Source organism: Leucopleurus acutus (assembly GCF_964270905.1).
Source record: "Leucopleurus acutus genome assembly, chromosome: 18".
Taxonomy (NCBI): Eukaryota; Metazoa; Chordata; class Mammalia; order Artiodactyla; family Delphinidae; genus Leucopleurus; species Leucopleurus acutus.
In genome coordinates, this window is record NC_139160.1 from 38,160,329 (window position 1) to 38,175,752 (window position 15,424).

Here is a 15,424-nt window from a genome sequence, read left to right on the forward strand (position 1 = left end):
CTTTATTTCTATTATTATTACACTGTAATATATAATGAAATAATTATACAACTCACCATAATGCAGAATCAGTGGGAGTCCTGAGTTTGTTTTCACTTGCCACTCACTGGTAGGGGTTTGATATGAGTCTGCAAGCAATTAATTTATTATGGACTCTGTGCAGTCAAACCTCTCTGCTAATGATAATCTGTATTTACAGCCACTCCCCAGTGCTAGAATCACTGCCTCAGCTCCACCTTAGATCATCAGGCATTAGATTCTCATAAGGAGCGTGCAACCTAAATACCTTGCATGTGCAGTTCACAGTAGGGTTTGAGCTCCTGTGAGAATCTAATGCCGCTGCTGATCTGACATGAGGTGGAGCTCAGGCAGTAATGCGAGCGACGGGGAGCGGCTGTAAATACAGATGAAGCTTCGCTTGCCCGCCACTCGCCTCCTGCTGTGCGGCCTGGTTTCTAACAGGCCAGGGACCAGTAGTGGTCCATGGCCTAGGGGTTGGGGACCCCTGCTCTATATTATACTGTTTTTTAAGATTTCCCTTTGCCCTCAGGGGTTTGTATAGCTTTATAATTTAAGAAGCTATTGCAACTCCGGAAAACATTTCATATATGAATACCATATTTTGGTGGGGAAGAAGAGTATTAAAAGTAAGAATAATTTAAAATGGAATTTAATCATTAATGTGAATAGGTCACAACTTTTTTTGTATGGCACTAAATAAAATAATTGTGTTACTAACCTGGACTCATTAAAAGGTTTACAATGTACTTGCTTAAGTTACATGGGGAACTATTTCTCAGCCATTGAAAGCATTGTATTAGGAGTTTGAATTTAAAAGGGTTATATAAATTTAAGATACAAAGTGGTAAATGAAGACATTGCAGGCTAACAATATCAGAATTGCAAACAGCAAGTATAATTCATACTGATAACATTTTAAAATATAAAAGAAAGGAAAATACTATTGAAACAAAATCAATAAAAATGGCCACAACTGGAAAACTGCAAAACCCGTGTAATTAAATGCTCAATGTATGTGATCTTTTTTTAAGAATAAATTATTTGAGTTGGAAATACCTCTATGAATCTCATAAAGTATGAAGTCTTAATAATAAAGCATATTTTAAAGAAAGATTACATATTTTTTTCATGTAGACTTAATTTCCTCCATTCTTTTTTGGAGCCTTTAAAAAAGACTTTCAGAGAAAAATAAACTATTTTCTTGCTGGGTGATTGAGACCTCATAAAAGGTTAACGGAATGCTAGAACCTGATCATTGCATATATTTATTTCACTTCCCTCAGGAAGCTGAGTTTGATTAAGTAGATAATTCCATGTTGCAAGAGAAATGCATGTGGTGTATCTGTGCAGTAACTTTAAAAGCCAGATGAGAATGGCTTCAAACTAATTTGAAAACCACTACAACCCCAACAGGAGATTTTTTTCTAACTTGTGGAGGGAGGGAGTGAAGAGGAAGGAAGAAGAACGGAGAAGCACAGAGGGCATGGAAGTAAGCAGCGGAGTTCAGTATTGGAGGTGTAATTGAGTCGTAGGGTGTTCCCCAGGAAATGCAGAAGTGGGAGTGGGGGACGGGGAGGAAGATGGAAAGCATTATAAACGTTAGCATCCAAGACAAATTGATGAATTCGAGTCTAATCAAAACATAGAGCACATAATCCAGCAGGTTCGTATTTGGTGGTCGGAGTCCCTTTACCATGATGACGCCAGAATCAGGCCAATGACAGTATTTGGTTCTTCTGATGTTCTATGAATTAAGGTCTATTCCAACCAAAAAGGGAAGAGGAGCCTAGCACATCAGGATGAGGCTTCAGGATGTCTGCCAAGCAGGCTGAGATTCTGCACAGGTGTGGGAACATGAGGGGCACTGAAGGGAAAACCAGGAAGGTGGAATAGGGCTGGGCCAGTGGAGGTGGACACACTGGTGCAGGCCGAAACCCTGGGGAGTTCGTGCTCAGGCCTCACCCTGTCATTGAGGGTTCCTAGTGAATTCTCCGGTAGGTTGCTGGCCTCACCTATTGGTGGACTGGGCTCCCAATCTACTCCAGGTAATGCTATTGATTGAGGATATGTGGGCTGCCTGCCGCGGCTCAGGACTGAGGTAGCATTTCAGAGCTTGGGGAGGTCTTTCTGTTTGGTTTACTTTTTGTTTGGTCTTGTTTTTGTCCCTCTGTTTTCTTTGTTATTTGTTTTCCCATATATGAGCAATGATTATGTTTAGGCTTTTCAAGACTGTGCAAAAGCCCTAGCAACTAAGATGGCAGAAAAGAGATTCTCTTTATTAAGGCTCTTTCTCAAATGGCTTTGCAAACATAGAAACATACCTAGCCGTGAATTCATTTGTTCAATTACAAGTGACCCTCTTTCTTCTAATGTTTAATATCTGCCAAATGGTAAAGTGGGGAAAATTATCTTTATACTCTGATGCTGCGTGATATCCAGGTTATCACGCTCTTCATCTCGGATGCACAATAGCTCTGGATATCATGCTTTTCATCTTGGATGCACAATAGCCAGGCAGATGAGCAGGCAGGCATGACAGAGCCGTGAGAGGTGCCGGTTTCAAAGTGTTTTCTGTGAGTCACACATTCTACATGCAAAATGGCAGAGGAAATTAGATGTGCTGAATTTGTCTTATTAAGGCAGAAATAATCAGATGACTGGAGGCTGTTCTAAGTGCAACCAGCAGAGGGGATGCTGTATTCAGATTAATGCGAATTAAGCAACCCATTTCTGGGATATATTTCTAAATGTAATATAGGGTGTGTGTGGTGGGGGGACATTTTTTTCCAGATGAGGGAATGACGGCATGTTCATTTTAACTCCTTCAAAAATCTGTCTCACAATGACAAAAAAATGAAATGGGGCAAAAGCCACAGGAGTGAGGAGCACAGAAAGTCGCACGTAGATGTGGAATTTCAATACATTTACAGAAAGTCATAAAACAAAGAAAGCATGTTTCTAAAGTGAAGGAAGCTGTAGTTCAGGACACAGAAAGTTTAGGGTAGAACCTACAAGAATCCCAGACTCACAACACGTTTAGGAATAAGTAAGACTATATCTGACTTCAGGTTTTGCCAGCTGATACGTGAGAGAACCCTGAAATCTCAGTCTTACCATTTCAGGCTTGTTCCTTAGTGGGTGCTCCTGACCAGGGGTTGGGTCTCCAAGGCCTGTGTCCTAGAACCTATCTACCTCCATCATGGGCTTCAGCCATCTTCACAATGTGGATTCAAAATTAAACCAAACCAAGAACTAACTAGTACACTCAGAGCAATTTGAGAAAATTTACATTCAAGAAAAAAGAACAGAATACTATAAAAAAGAATCCCTCAGAGAATGTGAAGGAACATAGAAATTTGAAAGTATGATTGTTTGGAAATTTTCAAAAGATGATAGTAAAAGAAAATGAGGGGGAAGGAAATCTCTTCTCTACCGAAAAAAAATGACATCTAATAAAGGAAAAAATGTTAATAGTATTAGAAAATTCCCATTTTTACAACATGTAATGTAATTATTAATTGAGGGATACAGGTCAAAGATCATAAATGGATGTCAGAATCATTTGATATCAGTTTGTCATGTATTAGAATACTGGAATGGAGCCAATGCATTGTCCCACAAATCATTTACTTATTTAAAGAAGAGGAAAACCGCTACAATGATAAAGATTACAGTTACTTTCTGCATAAAATGACCATACTTCATATCGTGAATAATGAAACAATCTGAAATTATGTCTCCTGGTGTGATTAAATATGAAGAACACAACGTCATCTATGAAATCATATTGCCCAGAATACTCAGCTTTAATCAAGACTTAGTCCTGTGCTAAACATTATGACAGCCACTAGACACATGGCTATTGAGAACATGAATTGTGCCATAAGTGTAAAGTATACACCAAATTTCATAGATATAGTACTTTTGAAACAGAAGGTAAAATATATTAACAAATATTATTAACATTTTTATGTTGGTTACATGGTGAAATGTGTTTTAGATATATTGGGTTGAATAAAATGTCTTATTAAAATAATTTCACCTTAGTTTTTTTTTTTATTTTTTAAAAGTGGTTATTGAAATATTTAAAATTATGTATGTGGTTCAAATTATATTTTCACTGCACAGCACTGCTTTAGATCTAACTCCCAGTTTACAAAAATACAGGTCACAAAGAATCAGGTTAATGACCCCAAGAAGAAACAAGCAAATACAGATTGTGGAATAGTTCGCTGTACAAAGTCCCTAAAGTGTCAACGAAAAAAAAAAATGAGAAAAGTGTTTTAAACAAAGAGGTTAAAGAGGTATAACAATAAAGGCAATGTGACCATAAATTAGATTGGATTGTATTTAGAAGAGCCGTTTGTGAATGGCTATAAACTTCTTTCTGAGAATGAGAAGAAGAAATTGAATAATAAACTAGATATTAGATGATATTATGGAATTATTATTACTTTTTAAAGTGTGATAATGATACTGTGATTATGGAGGAGACTGTCCTTATTCTTAGAAGATGCATTCTGAGTAATTTTGCAATGACAGTTCTGTATCTTACTTTCAGATGTTTGAGCAAATGTTGCGAGAAAGAGATCAAGAATATTGGACAAGATACTAAAAATTGATGAATTTACATAGAGGATGGTACTATTTTTCTACACATAACATTTTTCTTATCAATAGGCAAGGGTCCAAAGCTTAAAGTACAGAAAGGTGGCCAACATTTCCACATTTTCTTTTCCTCTGTGATATACTATTTTCTTCCATATGTATTTCTTACTTTGATTAAAAAATACAGTATGTAAATGTGTAATATCAAATAACATAAAAATATCAGAAGTCTCCACTGGAAAAAAACACTATTATTCTTATGTCCATTGATATTGATTTAATTCCTTCCTTTCCCACCAGAAATCATTTACAGTTGAAACACCAGATGCAAAACAGTGATAGTTATGCCATTCAGCATCCCATAACTGTCATTAATATTGTAATTTTTTTCTCACATAAATGTAAAACAATAATCGAATAAAATTGTATTGGACTCTATCCTGGATATTCATTGTAATTAAAACATCAAATTATGAAAAGAAAAATTACTTTTATACTCACTTGTCATAGATTTTCCCTTCAACTAGGCATCTGGACAGCTTTACAGCAACTTCACAGAACTACATTTTAATGCTATGTATCTGTCCCGTTTGACTTGATTTGAAATTTACACTCCTCTTTGTCTTCCTAATAACAGAATTAATAATCTCCAGCAGTTTAAGTGCAGATTTAACATAAAGATTATACTGAAATAAAGTCCTACTCATCTCAAAAAATTGCAAATACACATCACATGGCTACAAGCGATACAAAGTACAGTGTTTGACAGATTTCATTAGTAACCAATCTGGAATTCAAGGAGCATATAAAAATAAATTTCAGTAAGCACCATTTGTATACTTTTTAGCGATATGCATATATTTGATAACCACTTAACTTTAAAATGTTTTTGTTTTCACCAACTTTTGACAATGGAAACTTCATAAGTGTTAAGGCACAATTATTTCTATTTAAATAGGCAACATAGCAAGGTATCTCTCTTTTTATACCTTTTTAGGTAAGGAGTACCCCGCAGAGTCTCAGCCACTATTGATGAATGAGTAACTCCTCAAAAAGCAGACGTTAGAAATCAGCACAATGAGTAAGTTAATGAAACAGGACTGAAAAATGTTCACGTTAAAACCAACACAAAAGAGGAGAGAAAGGAAGAAATAACAAGAATAGGCAATTCTATCACTTTTCTGAAAGAAACATTTGTTGTAAGCTGTATACATGATATACTGACATCATTGTATTGCTGTTTTTTCTAACTATTGACTCTAATATATTTTCTGCAAGGACATGACTAGAATTCTGATATTATAATCAACTTATTAAATAGCAAAAAGTAAATTACTACCTGGCAAATGTGAGTAAACAACTTAATAAAAAATTCATTCAAATGATATCTTTGACAATGTATTAGTATTTATACTTCAAATCATAGCAAAAAAATGGTTTACTGGTTCAAGGTTTCAACTAAGTTAATTTCATGAAAGATAGAAAATAACTTGTCAGGTTTATGAAATTTATAAAATACAATTTATAGCATAAATCCATATATTTAACATTTTTAGACATTTTAGTTTTAATATTCATTGCAAAAAAAGTCCTCTAGATGGCAGTGTTTACCACAGTTAGAAATTATTTTAGCTTTTAAAATGATTCTTAAATGAATCAAATAGTATAGAGTTAAAAATTGCTTTTTCTAGTAATCAGTATTTCTTCAGCATTTTTGTTTTGCTCTGAATGAATGTTTAACCTAATTCAGCAAGTTTTTGCTCACTTATTAGGTCATTATTGCAATTTAATGTGCAAATTTCCAGGAACAATTAAATTGACCCCAAAACTTTAGAATAAACATGTGTGATCAGTATCCTTTGGAGGAATTAAAATAAGTTGTTGAGACTATTGTAACCAGGATGAAAGAAATCTTAGCAACTAACCAGATGAATTACATTACTCTTTTTTTTTTCAAGCTTGTATGTAATTGCATATATGGATAGATTTATCTATACTTTTGGGACTTACAGTCTTATAACCAAGGGAGGTTTTCATCTCCTTTTTGAAGTAATTGCAGTTTTAATTTTTTGACTTGATGAACAACCCAAATAAGTCACAGATATATCAGAGAATCTAGGGCAATCATATTTTGTCAGAGAACTTGAGAGTAGGGTAGATATTTTTTAAATTATGAAATGATAGAAATAATGATTTAAAAATCTGAAATTAACTTTTATACTGGATATATTACATACTAGTATAAAACCAATAAAAATATCTCATTAAGAATCTTACATTTTGAAAACAAAGTTGGACAGAAATGGCCAAGATTAGGCCCAATGGTTGGTTTATAGATTTGCTGTGCCTTCTATAAAAATTGAAAATTTGTCACTAATGGTTGGAAGAGAGATTTGTTTTTTCCAGATTTCAATTAGTGTTCCAGAGACATAATTTATAACATATTTTGTCCATTTTTCTGAAGGTCATCGAATGAGCTCCAGTAATATTTTAACTCTTGGTTTGGCTATTAAGAGATGTAATTAGAAATAAATTTGGTGAAACTAATCATAATATATAAAAATGCAAATGCTACACATCTGTTTTCCCCAACTTTGGCACTACAGCCAGTTTCAGCCAGATAATAATTTAGGTTGTGCCTGAGTTAGTGTGTGTGTGTGTGTGCGCGCGCACCGCACGTTGGGGTAAGTGGGGGAGGGGCATTTCTATGCATTGTGGACATCTGGAATCATCTCTGGCTTCTACCCCACTACAGGGTCTCCTAAGGGGTAAAATCACCTCAAGCTGAAAACCACTAATGCAAACATTTGATTGTTTTTCACTCTTCTTATTCTCCCTTACAATTATAACAAGTAAATCATGTTATCATAGTTCATATTTTAGTCCTTCATAGGTTAAGTTAATCAGGAATAGAGTCAAGCAAAACTACCAAGTTGCTGTGGTTAGTTCTTATATTAGTTAGGACTCTTGGTTGCAAGTAATAGCTATTATTAAAGCTAATAGCTCTTAAGAAGCAGTGGTGGGGATATAATCGGACATCAACAATGAACTGGAATCAATTAATTAACTACCATAAGTGGTTCTCCATCTCTGGTTCCTTCTTTGCATCATCTTCATTTTTATAACTCTTTTCTCTCAATTTTCCTTTGGGTTTCTGGTCTATGTAATGAAAACTACTGTTTCTAATTACTCCTGAGTATACATCACTTCCTGTTCAGAAAGTTATTAGATTGATCTTGGAGTATCTCTGTTGTAGAACTAGGTTCTGCGATAAAGGGGTTCATTGGTCCATCTTGAATTTAGTATCTTCATAAGCATAATCAAGTGTTGTCAAAATGGAATGCCAATTTCTGGCAGGGTAGGAGGAGTCCACACCATGTGACTATAGCTGCTTTGCTTTTCATGTGTATGGAATATGGGGAAAATCATTTCAAAAAAGTAGGAAACCTTTGTGAGCTTGGGAGTCCACACATGTATTCTATCACCTCCTTGCTGACACCTCACGTACTCGTTCAGTGGCCTGGTACCCTCACATTGCTCAGTAAATGCCCAAAGTACTCCTGCTCTGTTTCATGCAGCCTGCCTTCCCCTAAAGGGGGCCAGGCTCCAAACAGCTTCTTCCTCACTCCCAGTGAGTTAAAGTAAAACAAAAATTTAGCTCAAGATATCTAATCTCTGTGGGGAAGAAAACAAACTAAATCAAATTAGTACATGAATGATATGTAAATTTCTTGTGCCCCTGAACAGCACTTGTGTCAAAAGTATGCTTGGTAACAGAATTAATCCCTGCATAGTACAGTGGTAGATATAGAGCTTTTTCCAATGCTCTTTTTGTTTTGTTTTTCTGTGAGCCATGGCACTGTGTATCTAAAATGGCTTTTAGGTCCTTGCTACTTAAAATGTGGTCCACAGATCAAGAACATCAGAATGCCCTGGGAACATGATAGAAACGCAGGACCTCAGTATCCACCCCAGATCCAACATATCAGAACCTGCATTTTAATTTAGCAAGATCTCTGGGTAATTTGTATTCACATAAAATTTAAGAAACACAGAGCAGTTTAATTAATTGTTATTTGACACATGAGTAGAAGGCAACTTTAGTATACTACTTGGTTGATGATAATAAACTCAGTAAACATTCTGGAACAATATGAAGATTAGACACAACTAAATGCTAGTGTATTTATGTATATTATCAAGAACTTGCTACTGAGCCTTAGAACGATTGATTAATGTAATAAGCAAATTTTTTTAAAGTCTAAAATATAAAGGAGAGATATTGTGATGAGAATTATCAAAGTAGAAAGGACTCACAGTATAGTATTCCTCACTGCAAACAAACGAACCGTAAGAGCCCTCAGCTGAATTATGCTTGAAATATAGCTATTTGAATATTTCTATGCTGAGTCTATAGGATGGTTTTTAAAATATAGTAGGGATTTTTAGGCATTTTTACATAGTGTGGTCTTTAAATTAGATTTTTGAATGAATTAATGAATAGATTTATGACACTAAATTTGTCCCATATGTGTTTTATAATCTTTTCATGTAATTCTCACTTTCCACTTTTTCCTACGAATTGTGGTGTTTACTTAAAGTGTTACCTGGTCTTTAGGATCTACTTATCTATTGTAATACACCAAAAAGTCAGCCTACTTCCATAGTGAGGGACAAATATTATTGGAAGATAGTTAATCTTTTGTTTCATTACTCTTCCAGTATAGCTGTTAACGACACTTGCATTGGTATAGTTGTTACTTTTAAAAACTAAACAATGAATTTGCAATTAGGCCTTAGATATACTGATATTGCACTCAAACATGGGTGCAATTCACTCCCCAAAATAAACACATTGAATAAATATCTTTGTGACATAAAGAAATGTTTATAATCATTTCGAAATTGTTTGGGGTATTTATTGCTTTTTCTTATATTTTACAAGTTATATTTTTCCAAGGAAAACTTTTCTAACTAGTCTTTCTTGTAAACTCCACGTATAATGTTTCTTGTAACATGCTATTTAAAAAAATAAATCTCTCTTATGATGACCCCATTCCATACAGACAAGAAGTTTCTTTGAGGCTCTTTTAATCCATTCTAAAAATTCACCAATCTGTTTGAGGCTGACACACAGTCAATTCATAAGCATAGGCTTGAAAAGATGATGTGCATTTTAGGATCTTTTAAGGACTGTATTAGTGTGTACTGCAAAATAAGATTTTCATTTAAGAAAAAAACATTATTTTAAAGAATTATGTATATACACACACACACAAAAACACAATTTTTGTAAGCAGAGTGTTATTGACTTAAATCCCAAGCAAAGCATATCACTGTCTTGTAAAGGCTGAGCAAGCCCTATCTCCATTATTTGGGTGTCATCAGTGATATAGAGGCTGCAGGAGTCAAGGGAATACGCATGGTCTCCCTGACTCATCTTAATTCAGTTCAAGGGGGACTCTCGGTTGAATTTGGTCCCTGTGAGGAGACTATATGAGAAAAATGAGGCTTATCTATCCTGCCCTATATTAGTAAGTCTATTTATATGCACATTATGTAACAAATTGGGCTCCTAGAAGAATATTATGTGAGCTTATTATTTTTTTTAAAGAGGACAGGGAAAATAGGCATAAAAGAAACATATGCATGAAGAAATTGGGGGGAGGGGAACAAGGAATGAAAGTGACTAGAATGATGTTGTTTCAAGTGATATAAACTCTTATGTTTAACAACATATTCCTATGATAAGAAATAGTACTACTGAAAGAGAATTTTAAAATTTGTACTATATTTTAACTTAAAATAGTTCTAATATCTATGAAAAATAATTTCCCAATTATCTTTGGGCAAATGCATTTGTGCTTAAAACATGTTCTCATCTCAACATTTTTCTATCTCTATTTTTAGTGTAAATAGAGGTGCTTTCAAATAATGTGCATGCTATATTCGGACATTTATCATTTATGTAAATATGAAATGATCATACTTGATATTCTAATTGAACAAGTCTTACAAAAATAAATATCATACAGACACAAGAATAGGAAGTTTTGTATATTTCCCTTGAAATTACATGATTTTAAAATGATCAAATTATTTAAACTTATATTTATTCTCTCTTTACTATCATTAAACCAGTTTTTCATGTTTCCTAAGTGATTGCTTGAGCCCTACGTGTAATGGGGAAACCATTTGTTATGAGAGCTATGTCTATATGAAGTCTTAAACAACCAATAATGAAATTTGAAAATTCAATATTTTCTTTATTTATATAGTAATCATGATAAAATAGTGGCACTGGAAAATGTCAGTTTATATTGTAGTAACTGTTAGAGCTACAAACCTGACATCTATAATCAGTCAGTGATAAAAATATAGCAAATTGGGATAAATTTAGTTCAGTCATTCAAATAGAGTGAAGCTTCTTGTCACCTGCTTTCTTTGTCATTTGAATACCTTGGTCTAAGTTTTCCTTAAAAGAAAAGAAAAAAAAAAAAAAAGAAAGATGTTCAAAGAAAAGAGCCAATAGTAGAGCAAAAGAATGATTCAAGGAGCTTACTACACTTTGCCAGTTTGCAGCTTTAAAAGGTGTTAATTTTCTTTTTTGTGGTGTTAAAATTCTGCATTGTCATTTTCTAAATAGTGGTAACACAAATAACCCTTAGCATTTTTCACACAATTCCCGCTCTACCCCCAGGAAATACAGTACAATAGTCTAGCCTCTTCCGCGAAATGGGGACAATAAAACCTGCTGTGACATAAAAGTCCCTGTGATTGATTGATTAATGTCGGTTAGCCACCAGAAAACATCTGGATTAAAGGAACTTTTGAAGTACAGGGCACAATAGAATTTTATTTTATTTTATTATTTTATTTTATTTTATTTTATTATTTTATTTTTACCTTTGATTGGAATATAGAACTAGTACATTAGAGTTGAAAATTTTAGTCTTGAAATCCTTGAGGAGGTCGTTTGATCATTCCAAATACCACAGTCTATGTCATTTATAGAAAATGTAACATGAAAAAGCTTTTATGATCTCTGTGTGAAATGTAATTTTAAAATGCTGAGTGGTAACTAGAAAATCATAGGTGAAAATCCAATTAACAAACTGAACTGCGTAGTAATTCAGGTTATTAAATGCCATTACATGGAAATTATTGTTTAAATATATAAACAACATTAAATTCTTGCAATATAAAATAATTTTACTAACTCGATATCTCTTTCTGTATAAATCTGTAATAGTATTTTAGTCTTCGCTTAGCTGGCCGAAGGTGACTTAGCTTCACAAGTATCCCATGACCTATATAACCGGCAGAGAACACGAAGGTAATTTTACTACAGCCTGGATGGCATAATTCTTAAAGTACTAATCAGGTACAACACAGGTGATAATTCCTTGCTGTAGAAAACATGCATTGACAAAGATGTATAAGGGTTAATTGAAGAGATCTAATCAGAAATGTAACATGTATATTGGAAGATGTGTACTGGAAATCATATAAATGAGAATCTAGCATTTTATTAAATTCATGAAAGAAAAAGGTGATTAAAATTCAGCAAAAAAAAAAATAGATGTTCCCCTACGAAAACTAAAACTAATGAATATTATCATTTCCCTAATTCATAATTATGCAGATATACTTTTTTAAAACAAATTTAGGAGAGGTGGATTGTGAGCAGCTCTCAATATGCAAATGTTTTATATTGTGGTTTGGGCAGAAGCCTCAAGTTAAGATAGCAGAGAGTTAGGAAAATGACCCTTCATATTTAATTTTCTTCCAGGAATATTAATAAGATCTCTAATAACAGTTCTCCTTCAAGAGTTTAGCAGTTGAAATATAATAGGGCAAACAAGCTTCAACTATTCTAGCTTTAAGAGGTAAAACTATTATGATTAAAGAATCCCACTAATTTATACATGCCAAATAAACACCCATAAGATGGAATGCAATGAAGTCAGTAGCTCTATTTCTATATTATACTCAATGGCCTTTGAAAGGAATCTACATGGGCTTCGTTTTGGGGCTTTGACCTGTGGTTTCTGTTAATTGAAGTCTCATGGTCATAATTTTTTATAATGTGATGATATTTTTCTCTTCCTTAACTTTCATCTGTGTTCATACTAAGATTTCATTTATGAGCATAGGATAATAATGGGTCCTGACTACAAGCAACTACCCCTTAGCAGACAGAAACAATTCCACTTAGTGATAATGTTAATTATGGCTAAGCTATGTGTTGTGACTTTGAAATGACTACGGTATGATTAGAATAAGAGTGTGAGATAACTGATGCTTACAAAATGAACTGGAAAGTGGCTGTGCTGCTATGTTTATTGTAAATGTATCAGAATGATGGTTCATTTACCATTTTAAACTAGTTCAGAGCATAAAATCTGTGGCAATTGGAAAAATGCACTAGCTTTAATTGTAGATTTTGTGAACGGCAAAATGATCATTCACTGTGGTAAAATAAAAGAATCTTCAACTCACTTGCATTATTGTATGAGGTAATATTTTTCTTTTGACTTTTTAGCTACTTAAGCAGTCCTTTTTGTTCTTAAATTTTGTATATTCTAATCATACAAAATACTACCATAAGAGTTATCTAGCCATTTAAAAACAGTATCAACCTATGGTCTGCTAGAAACCTGTTTTATATTTCACATAGAAGGGATTCATGTATTTTACAGTGGGCTTTGAGGCACTGCACTTTTACTGTGTATATTCACCTGAGGAAAAGTCCGAAAAAAATCCTTACATTTCCATAGATGTGGAAAAATTGCAATGTCAAATGAATTGGTTAAATAATGGAATTATTTATACAATATCTAAGTTTGGTAGGTTTGCTTAGTGATTTTTTTTTTACTTTTAAATATCTAAAAATAAGTGTTCATATTTAAAAAGGAAAGCCATTGTATTCAAAAACAAAAGGTGTTCCTGAACACGCCATCGCAGTGCATAACTACATGAAAGAGCCTTCAAGGCATCTTCAGCCCAATACAGAATGGGAAACACGGAGGTTTAAAATAGATGCCCTTTATCCTCCCTGTAAGTTAGAACAAGTTATTCAATCATGCATTAAGACCTTCTCAGACAACCTTTATAGGTCATGCAAAAAAAATATTATATTTTTTGTTCCAAGTGAACTGTTACTATTATTAATGCTTCTAACTTTACTCAGGCATCTGGCGTCGTAGGTACAACCCATAAAACAAACCTTCGTGGTTTACTGATTTTAAAAGATCAATCAAATATAGATAGTGCTTTCGGGGCCAATATTTAAGGAAAAAGGGTAATCCTTTCGAGAGTCATTCTATCCGGCTCTTGCATGAAAATGAAAAACGCGTGAGGATACTCGACGGAACAGGAGTCAGAGAAATGAATTGCACAGGGAAAGACAAGTACTACATGTCAAGTTGGAATCAGCAGAAAGTGTAAGAGGAAAGGAAACGTTCCACAGCTTGGGGAGCAGCTGGACAGGACTCCTTCCAGCCTCTCCCGAGCAAAGTTTGCAGTTAGGTGAGGTGAAGCGGCTTTTGCCGCAGCCGCACGTTCGGGCGAGCTCGGGTTCACAGGTTCTGGGCGCGGCGGGAGCAGAAGTGCAAGGACAGCCTGGATCGGCCGCCGCGGCCCGTTCTGCTACTGGAGACAAGACTTCGCCCCGCTAAGCAGACTGGCCTAGGGCTGACTAGGGTGACTAGGGGATCCCAGAGGCTGTCATTTTCCCTTTCTCCCGGCAGCTTCCGTCACCCTGCACGTAAGGAGGGCTCAAATTAATTTTCTTTCCGGTCTTGATTGAGATTCGAATATCCTCCGTCCCGACCTTTCCTATCCGCCCTCTCTGCCCTTCTTGCCAATGTCCTCGCCAGCAAAAGCCTCTAGTTGCGGCACCGGGAATGTAGCCCGTTTAACGCGCTCCGGGGATCTGCTGGGCCGTGCTCTCCTCCGAGGGCCGACAGTGAGTCTTGGACCCCGGGTGGACTCTCCCATCTGTGCATTTTGGTCCCTCCATTTAGCAAAGAGAAGTGTGGAACGTGCGCCGGCAGCTGAGCCGCCTCGGCATCCCCCAACCGCCCGCAACGGTGCCCGAGGCTGCCGGATCCCCGCCCGCACGCCCGGCCGGCCTCCCGCTCCCCCTGCTCGTGCGACCGCCGGGTCTCGGCCGCTCGCTGCCCTGTGCAGTCCGGAGCAGCCGCCAGCCCCTCAGCGCCCGTGAGAGCCGCGTCCGCGGGGGCCTGGGGAGCGTCGCCTTTTCCCTCCCGGGCCGGACCCTGCTGGGCATGCTCAGTGCACCTCCTGGAACCCGGATCTCCCGGGGCCAGGATCGGGTCTCCGGGTTTTCGCGGCTGCCGAGGGGGCGATGGGGAGGAGAGGCTGGCAGATAGTCAGCGCCTTGTTCCACGCCCAGCTGCGGCCGCCCGCACCGCAAGATACGGGCCAATCAGGGGCCGGGGGAGGGGCTTAGGCCGTCACGCCCTCCCTCTGGGTTATTGAGAGTTCTATCAAGAAATTCAGTTCAGAGAGAGAAGAGAGAGAAGGAGAGAGGGGCAAAGGAGGAGGGAGAGAGGGAGAGCGTGCCAGACAGGAAGGAGCGCCCTAGAGTCTCCGAAGCACGAAAGAGATAACCAATTAGGAATTTTCGGGCACTGTCACCCACCCCGAGAGCAGCCAGAGACTCACCATCACCCCAACTCTGACGTTTCCTACAAGAAGTTAGAGACTTAAGCAGTATTGACATCGGAGGGAAATGGTATGTTTGATGCTGTGGAAAATACCCCCGAGC